The sequence below is a fragment of the Coregonus clupeaformis genome, chromosome 30, assembly GCF_020615455.1.
Source record: "Coregonus clupeaformis isolate EN_2021a chromosome 30, ASM2061545v1, whole genome shotgun sequence".
NCBI classification, from domain to species: Eukaryota; Metazoa; Chordata; class Actinopteri; order Salmoniformes; family Salmonidae; genus Coregonus; species Coregonus clupeaformis.
The window spans coordinates 31,230,252-31,246,869 of record NC_059221.1 but is presented as its reverse complement, the minus strand read 5'-3'; the positions used below and the strand labels follow the sequence as shown (position 1 = coordinate 31,246,869).

The window sequence follows — 16,618 nt, the reverse complement described above, 5'->3', positions numbered from 1 at the left end:
AGACTAACTCCTTGTGTTATGGTATAGGTAACTAACTCTTGTGTTATGGTATAGTAACAACTCCTTGTGTTATGGCATAGGTAACTAACTTCCCCAGTTATGGTATAGTTAACTAACTCCTTGTGTTATGGCATAGTTGAATTAACTCCTTGTGTTATGGCATAGTTGACTAACCTCGTGTTATGATATAGGTGCTCCAACTCCTTGTGTTATGATATAGGTGACTAACTCCTTGGTGTTATGATATAGGTGACTCAACCTTGTGTTATGGTGCATAGGTGACTAACTCCTGTGTTATGACATAGGTGACTAACCTGTGTTATGATATAGGTGAACTCACAACTCCCCTAACCGCCAGGTTTTCTTCATCTCTACAGCTATAAGCGTTGTGGTGACAAAGCAGCGAAGGCCGTGGCGGTGGTGTTGTGCTGGGACCGTGGCCTTCATCGTGGCTTGACTCCCATGCTGGGCTGGAACAACCTCTGGAGGTAGATGGCCATGTATTTTAAATTAGTTGTGTGTTGTTTTCTAATTGCGATGTGACATTATCTGTGTCCGAAATTGCTTCCTATTCCCTATATAGTGCACTACTTCTGAACAGGGCCTCCCATATTGGTTGCCATTTCAGGCTCCCAATTGTCCTTTTCGATTATGTATTTATAAATAACTCAAGTTATTCTAGTTCTGCTATTGATACTATGTATCTATAATATACCCAATTTACAAGTAAATAAGACCTCCTGCCATTCTTTGCTCCCGTCAACCCCCTTTCACTCCCCTTTCACTTCCTTCTTTCCCCTTGCAGGCTACAGCAGAACAGTTCCATGAATGAGGATCTCACCATCACCTGTCAGTTTGAGAACGTAATCAGCATGGACTATATGGTCTACTTCAACTCTTGCCCTTTGGGTATTATAACATCTCTCTTTATGTAGTATATCGTTTTGGGTAATATAACATCTCTCATGTAGTATATCCTTTTTTCGGCTGGGTATTAAGTAACATCTCTCTTTATGTAGTATATCGTGATTATTATAACATCTCTTTATGTGTACTATATCGGCTTATTATAACATCTCTCTTTATGTAGTATATCAAGCAAGATTATATAACACTCTCTTTATGTAGTATATCGGTTTGGTATTATAACATATCTCTTTATGTAGTATATCGGCTGGGTAATATAACATCTCTCTTTATGTAGTATATCGGCTGGTATTATAACATCTCTCTTTATGTAGTTATCGTTAGGTAATATAACATCTCTCTTTATGTAGTATATCGGCTGGGTATTATAACATCTCTCTTTATGTAGTTATATCATTTCAGGTAATATAACATCTCTCTTTCGTAGTATATCTTTGGACATTATAACATCTCTCTTTATGTAGTATATCATTTCGGTATTATAACATCTCTCTTTATGTAGTATATCGGCTGGGTAATATAAACATCTCTCTTTATGTAGTATATGGCTGGGTATTATAACATCTCTCCTTTATGTAGTATATCATTTCAGGTAATATAACATCTCTCTTTATGTATATCGGCTGGGTATTATAACATCTCTCTCTTTATGTAGTATATCGGATCAGGGTATTATAACACCTCTTTATGTAGTATATCTGTTGGAGTATTATAACATCTCTCTTTATGTAGTATAGCATTTACATGATTATAACATCTCTCTTTAGTATGTGATGGTAGTATATCGTTGGGTAATATAACATCTCTCTTTATGTAGTATATCATTTCAGTTATTATAACATCTCTCTTTATGTAGTATATATCGGCTGGGTATTATAACATCTCTCTTTATGTAGTATATCGTTTGGTATTATAACATCTCTCTTTATGTAGTATATCGATAGGGTAATATAACATCTCTCTTTAGTGTAGTATATCGAATGGGTATTATAACATCTCTTTTATGTAGTATATCGTCTGGGTATTATAACATCTCTCTTTATGTAGTATATCGGCTGGGTATTATAACATCTCTCTTTATGTGAGTATATCGGCTAGGATTATAACATCTCTCTTTATGTGAGTATATCGTATTAGATTATGTATATCTCTCTTTATGTAGTATATCATTGGGTTATAACATCTCTCTTTATGTAGTATATCGTTGGGTAGTATAACATCTCTCTCTTTATGTAGTATATCGGCTGGGTAATATAACATCTCTCTTTATGTAGTATATCGGCTGGGTATTATAACATCTGTCTTTTTATGTAGTATATCGCTGGAGTATTATAACATCTCTCTTTATGTAGTATATCGGCTGGGTATTATAACATCTCTCTCTTGTAGTATATCGAATTAGGTAATATAACATCTCTCTTTATGTAGTATATCGTGCGATATTAACATCTCTCTTTATGTAGTATATCCAGCTGGGTATTATAACATCCTCTTTATGTAGTATATCGTTGGGTATTATAACATCTCTCTTTGTGTAGTATATCGGCTTGGGTATTATACGACATCTCTTTATGTAGTATATCGTTTTGGGTATTATAACATCTCTCTTTATGTAGTTATCGCTGTATTATAACATCTCTCTTTATGTAGTATATCGTTGGGTGATATAACATCTCTCTTTGTAGTATATCGTTTGGGTATTATAACATCTCTTTTTTATGCTTTATGTAGTATATCGGCTGGGTATATATAACATCTCTCTTTATGTAGTATATCGTCGGTATTATAACATCTCTCTTTATGAGTATATCGGCTGGGTATTATAAGCATCTCTCTTTATGTAGTATATCGAATGGGTATTATAACATCTCTTTATGTAGTATATCGTATGTATATGCCTCTCTTTATATGCAGTATATCGTGGGTATTATAACATCTCTTTATGTAGTATATCGGCTGGGTAAATAACATCTCTCTTTATGAGTATATCGTGGGTATTATAACATCTCTCTTTATGTAGTATATCGTAGTGTATTATAACATCTCTCTTTATGTAGTATATCGCTGGGTATTATAACATCTCTCTTTATGTAGTATATCGTGGGTATTATAACCCTCTTTATATGTAGTATATCATTCTAATATAACATCTCTCTTTATTAGTATATCAAGGTATTATATCTTCTTTCATGTAGTATATCATTAGTGTATTATAACATCTCTCTTTATGTAGTATATCGGTTGGGTATTATAACATCTCTCTTTATGTAGTATATCGCGGGTAATATAACATCTCTCTTTTATGTAGTATATCGTTGGGTATTATAACATCTCTCTTTATGTAGTATACTCAGTTGGGTATTATAACATCTCTCTTTATGTAGTATATCTGCTGGGTATTATAACATCTCTCTTTATGTAGTATATCGGCTGGGTATTATAACATCTCTTTTCTTTATGTAGTATATCGGGCTGGGTATAACATCTCTCTTTATGTAGTATATCGGCTGGGTATTATAACATCTCTCTTTATGTAGTATATCGTTTGGGTGTTAAACATCTCTCTTTATGTAGTATATCCGCTGGGTAATATAACATCTCTTTATTAGTATATCGGCTGGGTATTATAACATCTCTCTTTATGTAGTATATCGGCTGGGTATTATAACACCTCTCTTTATGAGTATATCGCTGGGTATTATAACATCTCTTTATGTAGTATATCCTGGGTATTATAACATTCTCTCTTTATGTAGTATATCGGGTGGGTATTATAACATCTCTCTTTATGTAGTATATCGGCTGGGTATTATAAATCTCTTTTGTAAGTATATCGGCTGGGTATTATAACATCTCTCTTTATGTAGTATATCGTTCCGTTATTATAATCATCTCTCTTTTATGTAGTATATCGGTGGGTATTATAACATCTCTCTTTATGTGTATATCGGTGGTATTATAGCATCTCTCTTTATACTGTATATCGGTTGGGTATTATAACATCTGTCTTTATGTAGTATATGCATTGCAGTAGATTATAACATCTCTCTTTTGTAGTATATCGGCTGGGTAATATAACATCTCTCTTTATGTAGTATATTCAAGCTGGGTATTATAACATCTCTCTCTTTATGTAGTATTATGTTCAGGTATTATAACATCTCTCTCTTTATAGTGATATATGGCTCGGTATTATAACATCTCTCTTTATGTAGTATATCGTTTTGGTTATTATAACATCTCTCTTTATGTAGTATATGATATGAGGCGGCAGGTAGCTTAGTGGGTAAGAGCGTTGTGCCAGTAACCGAAAGGTCGCTGGTTCTAATCCTCGAGCGACTAGGTGAAAATCTGTCGATGTGCCCTTAACAAGGCACTTAACCCTAATTGCTCCTGTAAGTTAGCTCTGATAAGAGCGTCTGCTAAATGACGTAAATGTAAATGTATATCGGTTTTGGGTATTATAACATCTCTCTTTATGTAGTATATCGCATTTGGGTATTATAACATCTCTCTTTATGTAGTATATCGGCTGGGTATTATAACATCTCTCTCTTTGTGTAATGTATCGTGTTCATAAGACTTGAGGTCAGGGCGTCTGATGTTGTTTGTTGAACTAAAGCGTTTCAAGAGGATACACTACATTGTTGTTAAGTAGCTCTGTAGGTCAACTAGTGCATGGGTAAAACACGGTACTGGAGCTAACACGGGACTGGACTATGTTTCACTACAGGTGCTGCCTCCTTTACTCCTCATGCTGGTCATCTCACACAGAGATCTTCTACATGATCCACAAGCAGCTCAACAAGGAAGGTGAGGTGACCACCGCCCTCTCCCATCTATGTAGCCTCGCCACACCTCTGTTTGTGCTATCTTGCCAACTCCTTGTCACATCATTGCCATACCAAACAGGAGACTTCCATGAGTTGGCAAAACTGAAACAGACTGTCACGCCCTGGCTCTGGGGGACTCTTATATGTTGAGCCAGGGGGTGTGATGTTCTATGTGTTATTTTCTATGTTTCGGTTCTAGTTCGTGGTATTTCTATGTTGGCCAGTGGTGGTTCCCAATCAGAGGCAGCTGTAGCTCGTTGTCTCTGATTGGGGACCATACTTTAGGCAGCCTGTTGCTACTTATGTTTATTGTGGGATCGTTGTTCCCGGAAGGTTTGTGTTCAACTCCAGGACTTCACTGAATATCGTTTTGTTTTGTTGTTTTTGTTTGTTTTTGTACTAGAAATAAAGAGAATGTACGCATATCCAAGGTGCGACCTTGTTCCGCTGTGACAACGGCTGATACACAGACTAGAACCTAGGCTACTAGATTATCTATCTAGGGGGAAATGGATCCCTGAGTATATGTATATGGCTATAAAAGCTATAGAAATTATGATTTGTTTATTTCAATAATACGTTATTGAAGGTAATCTTTCTTCTTACAGGCTTGCACTTACCAGCCACACCGACCCCAACAAGTACATAGCAAGCAAAGGAACTCAAACGGCCATGCCGCTGGCCCTGGTCCTCTTCCAATTGTTTGCCATCAGCTGGCTTCCCCTCCACATCATCAACTGCGTCACGCTGTTCTGTCCGACTCGGCGACAAACCCCTGTTCCTGATCTACGATCGCCATATTGCTCACGCGCACGGCAACTCAGCCGTCCAACCCCATCGTCTCACGCCTTCCGCATCAAGTCCCGCGACGTTTCCTGAAGATCTGGAAGCAGTACTTCTGTTGTAAGGACGACTCCGCCATTTTGAATCAGCCTAGTGAGAAGGATCGGAAAGAGAACCAGAATGAGAATGAGAACGGGAATCTAATCCGAACAGAGACTCACAGCCAGCTCTATCGCCACCACAAGAAGGGCAGCAGCCTCCACTAGAGCAGATGCAGGAGGCCAAACCCTGACGGCCACAGTCTCACTAACGATGCTCCACCACTGCAGAAACCCCCAATGAAGCACAACAATATCTAACTAACCCCAGAACAAAGGGAGTTTCTACATTGATGTGTCAGAAACCTATGAGTTCCTATGTTTTGGGGGGATGAATAGAGGTTGTTTAACAGGGAGCCAGAGGTATGCGTCATAGTCGTTCTGAATGTATAGCTAGCGACCAATGGAGGACTGTGACATGGTGAAAGAAAGTTTGGCGACTTGCAGGACTTGTAAAGATATCTTACAGACTGTGAAATCACATTTTAACAGGCGGAGGTGTATTTGAGTTTGAGGTGGAGGAAAAAAAACATTGAAAATGAGTATTAGGGTTTATACGGTAAAAACATTGAAAAGGAGTATTGAGCCCCACAGTGGAGGTGTCATAATACCCATAAAACCAGCGGTCAAACAGGGAAATGGTTCCAATCGTTTTTCCACCATTCATTTTTCCCATAGGGGATTTTAGAAACCCTTAATATAAGGGCTGTGTTTCGTGTAGGCTTACCCTGGCGTGATGTTTTGATAACAGTGTAAATTTCTCTAGGTCAAGGTGACTTTTATCAATATATTCAGCTCTATTTAATCTCAGATTCGAAAATGCTAATTAGCATCAAACTACAAATCCCTGCAGGCTCCTGCACGTCATCTCTAGCTGACACCTTTGCTAACAGGTATTGTGTCAATTTAAAACTTGCGCAAGACAGTTCACAGAATTGTCCATTTAAAGACATGTAGCCAATTTATTCATTACTACATTTAGCTAACATTAGATAGTTAATCCAGAGATTCTTACCTTTGCCTCGATTCGGCAGTCTCGTCCAGATCATCATGGCATTTGTAGTTCTTTATGATAGACACATTAGCAACTAATTAGCATTTCATTTTGGGGGGTAAAAACAGGCAAATATATTGATAAAAGTCACCTTGTCCCAGAGAGATTTACATGCTTATCAAAACGTCACGCCAGGGTAAGCCTACACAAAACACAGCCCTTATTTGAAGTGTTTCTATAATCCCCTATGGGAAAAATGAATGGTGGAAAAACGATTGGAACCATTTCCCTCTTTGACCGCTAGGTTTTATGGGTATTATGACTCATACTGTGGTACTCTATTAGGGTTTATATAGTAAAACCATTGAAAAGGAGTATTAGAGTTTATACGGTAAAAAAGGGTAATAAAAAAATGTGCAATAATGTAAGGGGCTCTATTCAATCAGATCCACTTTAACCGTCGTCCGCGTAGGCGTGTTGTTTTGGTGGTGTCGGAGGTGGAACTGCTTTGGAGCTGCTCCTGGCATTATACCTAAAGCGGACATTGCCATTTGGCTGCAGCCTTGTTTACAATTTCAAATGTGAGATGTAATCTACACCTGGATTAGGCTGATAGAAATCCCTCATTATTTCCATAAAGCTAGACTTTCTCGTTCTGAACTTCTAACGTGAGTGTGAGGGGGTGTGGCTTTGTGACAATGATCAAGAGCACTTGCACCGATTTGACAGCTCCAACGTAATTACGCCTCAGACACAGCCAAAACATCAGCTATGCGGTTGTCGAGCTATCGCCGGTTAACGCTTTATCTGATTGAATCTAGGCCCTCAAGTCTCTTTGACAATGATACATTTTAGTAACAAACTAATCTGAAGACACTGAGCTTCAACTGACAGTTAACAGAACACTGACAGTGGGTCTTTTTAGCATTGTGAAATTAGAAAGGAACTGACAGCTGATATGATCCTCATGATGAAATGTGCAAAATACAGCACTGACTGTGAGGTTGATCAATGTCAGATTATCAAACGTTATAAAACAAAATGACAATGTGACTTAAAAGGGTTCCAGATGTTCCAATTATCAAACGATAAAGTTCATCTTCCTGCTGTTTATTAAACTGTATTGATTTGAGCTGAGAAAGGCTTAATATGAATGTAACGATGTGAATGTGAATTAAATGTAGCTATGGTGGCAGCTCGTCAGCTGTGAATGAACACATATCTTGATTCTGGGGTCTTAAGACACGAGAAGCACAGTGGAGGAACGAGAGTGGACCGCTGCTCTCCCCTCCCTCCCTCTACACCGCTGCTCTCCCTCCTCCCCTCTACACCACTGCTCTCCTCTCCCCCTCCCTCCCCTCTACACCACTGCTCTCCCCTCCCCCTCTACACCGCTGCTCTCCTCTCCCTCCCTCTACACCACTGCTCTCCTCTCCCTCCCTCCCTCTACACCTCTCCTCTCCCCTCCCCCTCTACACCGCTGCTCTCCCCTCCTCCCCTCTACACCACTGCTCTCCTCTCCCTCCCCTCCCCTCTACACCTCTCCTCTCCCCTCCCCTCTACACCGCTGCTCTCCCCTCCCCTCCCCTCTACACCACTGCTCTCCCCTCCCCTCCCTCCCTCTACACCGCTGCTCTCCCCTCCCTCCCTCTACACCACTGCTCTCCTCTCCCTCCCCCTACACCGCTGCTCTCCTCCCCTCCCTCTACACCGCTGCTCTCCCCTCCCTCCCCTCTACACCGCTGCTCTCCCCTCCCTCCCCTCTACACCGCTGCTCTCCCCTCCTCCCCTCTACACCACTGCTCTCCTCTCCCTCCCTCCCTCCACCTCTCCTCCCCTCCTCACACCACTGCTCTCCCTCCCCTCTACACCCTGCTCTCCCTCCCCTCCCCTCTACACCACTGCTCTCCCTCCCCTCTACACCACTGCTCTCCTCTCCCTCCCCTCTACACCACTGCTCTCCTCCCCTCCCCTCCCCTCTCCTCTCCCTCCCTCTACACCACTGCTCTCCCTCTCCCCTCCCCTCCACTCTCTCCCGCTGTCTCCTCCCCTCTACACCGCTGCTCTCCTCTCCCCTCCCTCTACACACTGCTCTCCTCTCCCCCTCCCCTCTACACCTCTCCTCTCCCCTCCCCTCACACCTCCTCCCTCCCCTCTACACCCTGCTCTCCCCTCCCTCCCCTCACCCTGCTCTCCTCCCTCTACACCGCTGCTCTCCTCTCCCCTCCCCTCTACACCACTGCTCTCCTCTCCCCTCCCTCCCCTCTACACCTCTCTCTCTCCCCTCCCCTCTACACCTCTCCTCTCCCCTCCCTCTACACCGCTGCTCTCCTCCCTCTAACTCCCTCTCCCTCCCCTCTACCCTGCTCTCCCCTCCCTCTACACCGCTGCTCTCCTCTCCCCCCCTCTACACCACTGCTCTCCTCTCCCTCCCCTCCTCTACACCTCTCCTCTCCCCTCCTCTACACCACTGCTCTCCCCTCCCCTCTACACTGCTGCTCTCCTCTCCCCTCCCCTCTACACCACTGCTCTCCTCTCCCTCCCCTCCCCCTCTACACCTCTCCTCTCCCCTCCCCTCTACACCGCTGCTCTCCCTCCCCCCCCTCTACACCGCTGCTCTCCCCTCCTCTCACACCACTGCTCTCCTCTCCCTCCCTCCCCTCTACACCTCTCCCTCCTCTACACCGCTGCTCTCCCCTCCCCTCCCCTCTACCCGCTGCTCTCCCTCCCCTCTACACCGCTGCTCTCCCCTCCCCTCCCCTCCCCTCCCCCTCCCCTCCCTCTCCCTCCCTCCCCTCTACACCGCTGCTCTCCCTCCCCTCTACCCGCTGCTCTCCCTCCCCTCCCCTCCCTCCCTCTACACGCTGCTCTCCCCCTCCTCCCTCCCCCCCCTCCCACCCTCCCTCTCACCGCTGCTCTCCCCTCCCTCCTCTCTACACCGCTGCTCTCCTCCCCTCTACACCGCTGCTCTCCTCCTCCCCTCCCCTCTACACCGCTGCTCTCCTCCCCCCTCTACACCACTGCTTTCCTCCTCTCCCCTCTACACCGCTGCTCCCCTCCCCTCCCCTCTCCCCGCTGCTCTCCCCTCCTCCCCCCTCTACACTGCTGCTCTCCTCTCCCAGCTACACCACTGCTCTCCTCTCTCTCCCCTCCCCTCTACACCGCTGCTCTCCTCTCCCCTCTACACGGCTGCTCTCCCCTCCCCTCCCCTCTACACCGCTGCTCTCTCTCCCCTCTACACTGCTGCTCTCCCCTCCCCGCTACACCACTGCTCTCCTCTCTCTCCCCTCCCGTCTACACCACTGCTCTCCCCTCCAATCTACACCGCTGCTCTCCTCTCCCCTCCCCTCTACACCACTGCTCTCCTCTCCCTCCCCTCTACACTGCTGGGAGGACAAACGATAAGGTGTCTGTGCTGACACCACGGTTTTGTGACTCCTCAATTGGATTCTTCCCTCCCCTCCCTCCTTCCTTCCTTCCTCACTCCATCCCTCCTTCCAATTCTCCATTCCTCCCTCCCTCCGCCCAATAATGCTGATCCGCTACAGAGAGAAGTGAGAGAGAGGGAGGCACATGTGAGGGGCTGGGGGGATTCATTCCAACTGATTGTATCTATACTATAGTATTACTGTATCTATACTACAGTATTACTCTATCTATACTACAGTATTACTCTATCTATACTACAGTATTACTGTATTGTAAGGTCTACACCTGTTGTATTCGACGCATGTGACATATACAATTTGATTTGATTTGATCTATACTACGGTATTACTGTATCTGGCTCAACTGTTTTTGCTTCATTTGCATAATGCTCTGCTTGTACGTAGCCTGCTTGGCCGGCTGCCTGTTTGTGTTATCATGCCAGCTTCTTGTCACTTACTGTCATGGCTTAATGACAGCTGTGGAGTTGACATGAGCACAGATCTGGGATCAGGCTAGCTTGGCATCCACAGATCTGGGATCAGGCTAGCTTGGCATCCACAGATCTGGGATCAGGCTAGCTTGGCATCCACAGATCTGGGATCAGGCTAGCTTGGCATCCACAGATCTGGGATCAGGCTAGTTTGGCATCCACAGATCTGGGATCAGCTTGGAATGCCTGAACATCCTTCTTTCTTTGGATTTTTTTACATTGTTTGTGTCTCAAATGGCACCCTATTCCCTATGGAGTGCACTACTTTCAACCAGGGCCCTTAGGCCTATAGTAGTGCGTAGGGCTTTTGGTCAAAAGTAGTGCACTATATCGGGAATAGGGTGCGATTTGGGACGCACACGTCATCTTTGACCACACTCACCATTTGGTACAGTATGAGGAGGAGAATGTATTATACTGAAGTCCATTGTACAGCATGTAGAGTCTTGTATATGACTGATGTCATGTTCAGACTGTGCCTAATGATGCTATATGCATTAGGTGTATATGTAACGCCGGAGGTATTATTTCTACAGAAGTCTTATCATAACCAGTATCTCTATTCACTCCACTGAAAGAATCAGGAACCACAAACGTGTCTTAGAGTAAGAGTGCTGATCAAGAATCAGGTCCTACCTTGTCCAGGTAAACTTATTCATTATGATCTGAAAGGCAAAAACCGATCCTAGATCGGCACTCCTACACTGAGACTGTGAATGCAGACCCAGTCGTGTTTAAACATGTCAAGGGAAATTGTTTGACTTTAATCCCACTACCAACCTGTATAATTGACGTGATGATGAGATATGTATTTATAGGCCAGTTGTACAAAATATCACACTTGGGAGAAGATGTTAAAAATAATGACTGAATAAATGTTTGTTATCGTGTTCTTCGACAGTCATATTACTGTAATGTTACTGGTACCATGTGGAGATAATGGTGTGCGTGAACTAACATGGGCGCTGGATAGGGTTGCAAGGCAATCTATCGTTAACTTTGGTCATTCAAATATAAATGACCAAAGTTACGATAGATTGCCGTAGATTTTCTGTTAATTACCAAAATTACTCAAGATTCCGGTAACTTTGGTAAATTACCGGTAGCTTTGCAACCCTATCCTATCGTTGTTAAAAAACAATGTCTAGAACATAGACCATATGGTTCAAGGGAAAATAGCCTAATTAATGAAAAAAGCATCTAATCAACAATGGCATTATTTTAAATTAACTCTATTTATTTTTTTCACACTGCCACCAGTTTGACGCTAAAACATTGACAACAAATACATATTGACATAGTAAAATCAATATTTAAAAAATATATATATATTTCATTCTGAAACCCTCATATTAAACACCAATGGTATTCACTAAGTTGCTGGTTTATATTTAGGATAATGTTTTACAGCTTTGTCATTCAATTGTTTTATTTTAAAATCATCTTATTTAACGATTTCATATATTTTACATTTGGAAAACCTCCCTGGTCTTTGTGGTTGAATCTGTGTTTGAAATTCACTGCTCGACTGAGGGACCTTACAGATAATTGTATGTCTGGGGTACAGAGATGAGGTAGTCATTAAAAAATCATGTTAAACACTATTATTGCACACAGAGTGAGTCCATGCAACTCATTATGTGACTTGTGAAGCACATTTTTACTCCTGAACTTATTTAGGCTTGCAATTGCAAAGGGGTTGAATACTTATTAATTCAAGACATTTCAGCTTTTCATTTTTTATTAATTTGTACATATTTTGTAGAACATAACTCAACTTTGACATTATGGGGTAATGTGTGTAGGCCAGTGACAAAACATCTTAATGTAATCCATTTTAATTTAAGGCTGTAACTCAACAAAATGTGGAAAAAGTCAAGGGGTTTGAATACTGTCCGAAGGCACTGTGGCTCACCTCAGGCTATCCTACACATTTTGCCACGAGGCGGAGAGAATGTTTACCTTTTCTAAAGCTAATTAAAGCGAACAATCGAGGTGTGTTGACTGTGATAAAGCCACTGGATTATGAGCTGTCTTGTTTGCTAAATGAACAGAGGAAATAGGCAGTGTCATGGTGCACGTAGCCATAGAAGACCAGTGACTTATTCCTCAATGCAGTCATATTCATGGCTTATTAGGGGTGTGGCTTTCAGTTAGTTATTTTTGGCAACCCATCCCATGAGAGTGCATGTCATTCCAGTTAATCTGTTCTGTTATATTGAATCAAATCTGATTTACCCAGTGCACTGCTTGCTATGAATTCTATCCGATGGTGTTTGCATGTTTTAAGGTAAAAAATACAAAAAATGTCCCGTTTGGAACAAGTATTGAGCATAAACATGATCAAAAATAGATCAAATAAAAATGTGTTTATTTATTTATTTAGCTCAATCTGATTGGGTGGGCCCAACCATGCCTAAGCCCCTGATTAGTCACCACTTCCTGACTCGTAATTACCAGAACGACAATCAACAGGTCCACAACAGGTTAATGGTAATAGTGGCTCAGTAGCTGCTGTCTAAAGTGTGAACAACAAACAAGATGGTTGAAAGAGAAGAAAGGTAGAGTTCCCCCTTCTCCCCGTCCTGTGGAACTGTGGTATCTGGTTGGTTTCTACACCCACATTACTGGAGCCCTAAGGACAATAGGTGAGTTGAGAGAAAGGTCACCTTTCCTTTCCTTGGTGCTCTAATGATATGGGATGTGTCCCTATTGGCCCTGGTCGAAGGTAGTGCACTATGTAGGGAGTAGGGTGCATTTTGAGATGCTACCATGAATGTGATCGGCTGTATCTGTTGCCTCGTCCTCTTATCTATACTCTTGGCCTTTAACACGATATCACACACGTGTGTGTGTGTGTGTGTGTGTGTGTGTGTGTGTGTGTGTGTGTGTGTGTGTGTGTGTGTGTGTGTTAGCTGCGCAAGACTGTGTGTGTGTGTGTGTGTGTGTGTGTGTGTGTGTGTGTGTGTGTGTGTGTGTGTAGCTGCGCAAGACTGTGTGTGTGTGTGTGTGTGTGTGTGTGTGTGTGTGTGTTAGCTGCGCAAGACTGTGTGTGTGTGTGTGTGTGTGGCTGTGGGCTGTGGGCTGTGGGCTGTGGGCTGTGGCTGGGGGATTTCAGCATATCTAGTGAGAGAGAGGATGCTCTTAAGACACATTCATCCCTCTTCTGAAACCAGCTGGAGATAAGAGTTGCTTGGCTTTTTAATCCCACTCCCTCTGCTCTCTTTGCTGTCTACAGATTGTCTGTGTGTCTGTCCCAAATGGCACCCTATCCCCTTAAGTAGGTCAGAAGTAGTGCACTGTATAGAGAATAGGGTGCCATTTGTGACTCAGTCATACAGCAATCTTATCAAAGACTACATGCCATTTAACAGGGCCACTTCCTCTATCCACAGCCTTAATGTGTGTGTGTGTGTTAGCTGCGCAAGACTGTGTGTGTGTGTGTGTGTGTGTGTGTGTGTGTGTGTGTGTGTGTGTGTGTGTGTGTGTGTGTGTGTGTGTGTGTGTGTGTGTGTGTGTGTGTGTGTGTGTGTGTGTGTGTGTGTGAGTGAATGTAAAGAATCTCTGGGTATTTGAGGGGCAGCTTGACGTTCCCCCTAGCCTGAGTACCAGATCTGTTTGTGCTGTCCTGCCTTCTCCATGACAGCAGTGGAGTTGGCAAGACAGCACAAACAGATCTGAGACTCAGGCTAGCCAGACCATGGGGTTCCTGTTTTTGTAAGGACTTGAGACTCGGTTTAACAACCCGACAGCAGAATCTCATATGTCGTCTTTTCCTGCTTTTAAGATCACTATGGCAGGAAATACAGCAGACATTATTATTACAAATTATAATACATATTTTTGGGTTTGTAATTATACTACCGATGGTCTGGTTTGTAATTATACTACAGATGATCTGGTTTGTAATTATACTACAGATGATCTGGTTTGTAATTATACTACAGATGATCTGGTTTGTAATTATACTACAGATGATCTGGTTTGTAATTATACTACAGATGATCTGGTTTGTAATTATACTACAGATGATCTGGTTTGTAATTATACTACAGATGATCTGGTTTGTAATTATACTACAGATGATCTGGTTTGTAATTATACTACAGATGATCTGGTTTGTAATTATACTACAGATGATCTGGTTTGTAATTATACTACAGATGATCTGGTTTGTAATTATACTACAGATGATCTGGTTTGTAATTATACTACAGATGATCTGGTTTGTAATTATACTACAGATGATCTGGTTTGTAATTATACTACAGATGGTCTGGTTTGTAATTATACTACAGATGATCTGGTTTGTACCATGAAGGTAGATGGTTTTGGTTCAATATTAGGGGTGTTTTACATGTAAGGTAAAATCAATGAGGGGCTGTGGAGTTCTATGGAAATAGCACTCAATCCATAGCAATGTGATTCAATATTCAGACCACGACAATGTCCCAAATCATACCCTATCACCTACATAGAGCACTACTTTTGACCAGGGCCCAGAGTCCTGGTCTAAAGTAGTGCACTATGTAGATAAATGGTGTTAAATCATGTTAAAGTCCTGTTTCTGGGTGAGAGTGAACATCATGTTAAAGTCCTTCTGTTTCTGGGTAAGAGCGGATATCGCGTTAAAGTCCTTCTGTTTCTGGGTGAGAGCGGATATCATGTTAAAGTCCTTCTGTTTCTGGGTGAGAGTGGATATCGCGTTAAAGTCCTTCTGTTTCTGGGTGAGAGTGGATATCATGTTAAAGTCCTTCTGTTTCTGGGTGAGAGTGGATATCATGTTAAAGTCCTTCTGTTTCTGGGTGAGAGTGGATATCATGTTAAAGTCCTTCTGTTTCTGGGTGAGAGTGGATATCATGTTAAAGTCCTTCTGTTTCTGGGTGAGAGTGGATATCATGTTAAAGTCCTTCTGTTTCTGGGTGAGAGTGGATATCATGTTAAAGTCCTTCTGTTTCTGGGTGAGAGTGGATATCATGTTAAAGTCCTTCTGTTTCTGGGTGAGAGTGGATATCGCGTTAAAGTCCTTCTGTTTCTGGGTGAGAGCGGATATCGTGTTAAAGTCCTTCTGTTTCTGGGTGAGAGTGGATATCATGTTAAAGTCCTTCTGTTTCTGGGTGAGAGTGGATATCATGTTAAAGTCCTTCTGTTTCTGGGTGAGAGCGGATATAATGTTAAAGTCCTTCTGTTTCTGGGTGAGAGTGGATATCATGTTAAAGTCCTTCTGTTTCTGGGTGAGAGCGGATATAATGTTAAAGTCCTTCTGTTTCTGGGTGAGAGTGGATATCATGTTAAAGTCCTGTTTCTGGGTGAGAGCGGATATCATGTTAAAGTCCTTCTGTTTCTGGGTGAGAGTGGATATCATGTTAAAGTCCTTCTGTTTCTGGGTGAGAGTGGATATCGCGTTAAAGTCCTTCTGTTTCTGGGTGAGAGCGGATATCGTGTTAAAGTCCTTCTGTTTCTGGGTGAGAGTGGATATCATGTTAAAGTCCTTCTGTTTCTGGGTGAGAGTGGATATCATGTTAAAGTCCTTCTGTTTCTGGGTGAGAGCGGATATAATGTTAAAGTCCTTCTGTTTCTGGGTGAGAGCGGATATCATGTTAAAGTCCTTCTGTTTCTGGGTGAGAGCGGATATAATGTTAAAGTCCTTCTGTTTCTGGGTGAGAGTGGATATCATGTTAAAGTCCTTCTGTTTCTGGGTGAGAGCGGATATCATGTTAAAGTCCTTCTGTTTCTGGGTGAGAGCGGATATCATGTTAAAGTCCTTCTGTTTTTTGGGTGAGAGCGGATATCATGTTAAAGTCCTTCTGTTTCTGGGTGAGAGCGGATATCATGTTAAAGTCCTTCTGTTTTTTGGGTGAGAGTGGATATCATGTTAAAGTCCTGTTTCTGGGTGAGAGCGGATATCATGTTAAAGTCCTTCTGTTTTTTGGGTGAGAGTGGATATCATGTTAAAGTCCTTCTGTTTCTGGGTGAGAGCGGATATCATGTTAAAGTCCTTCTGTTTCTGGGTGAGAGCGGATATCATGTTAAAGTCCTGTTTCTGGGTGGGAGTGGATATCAT

The 16,618-nt window shown here is 42.6% G+C and overlaps 1 pseudogene; it reads left to right on the top strand.

Annotated features, from left to right (window-relative positions):
• The first annotated feature begins 462 nt into the window (after nt 1–462).
• Nucleotides 463–5,639, top strand: LOC123482284 (annotated as a pseudogene).
• The last annotated feature ends 10,979 nt before the right edge of the window (nt 5,640–16,618 follow it).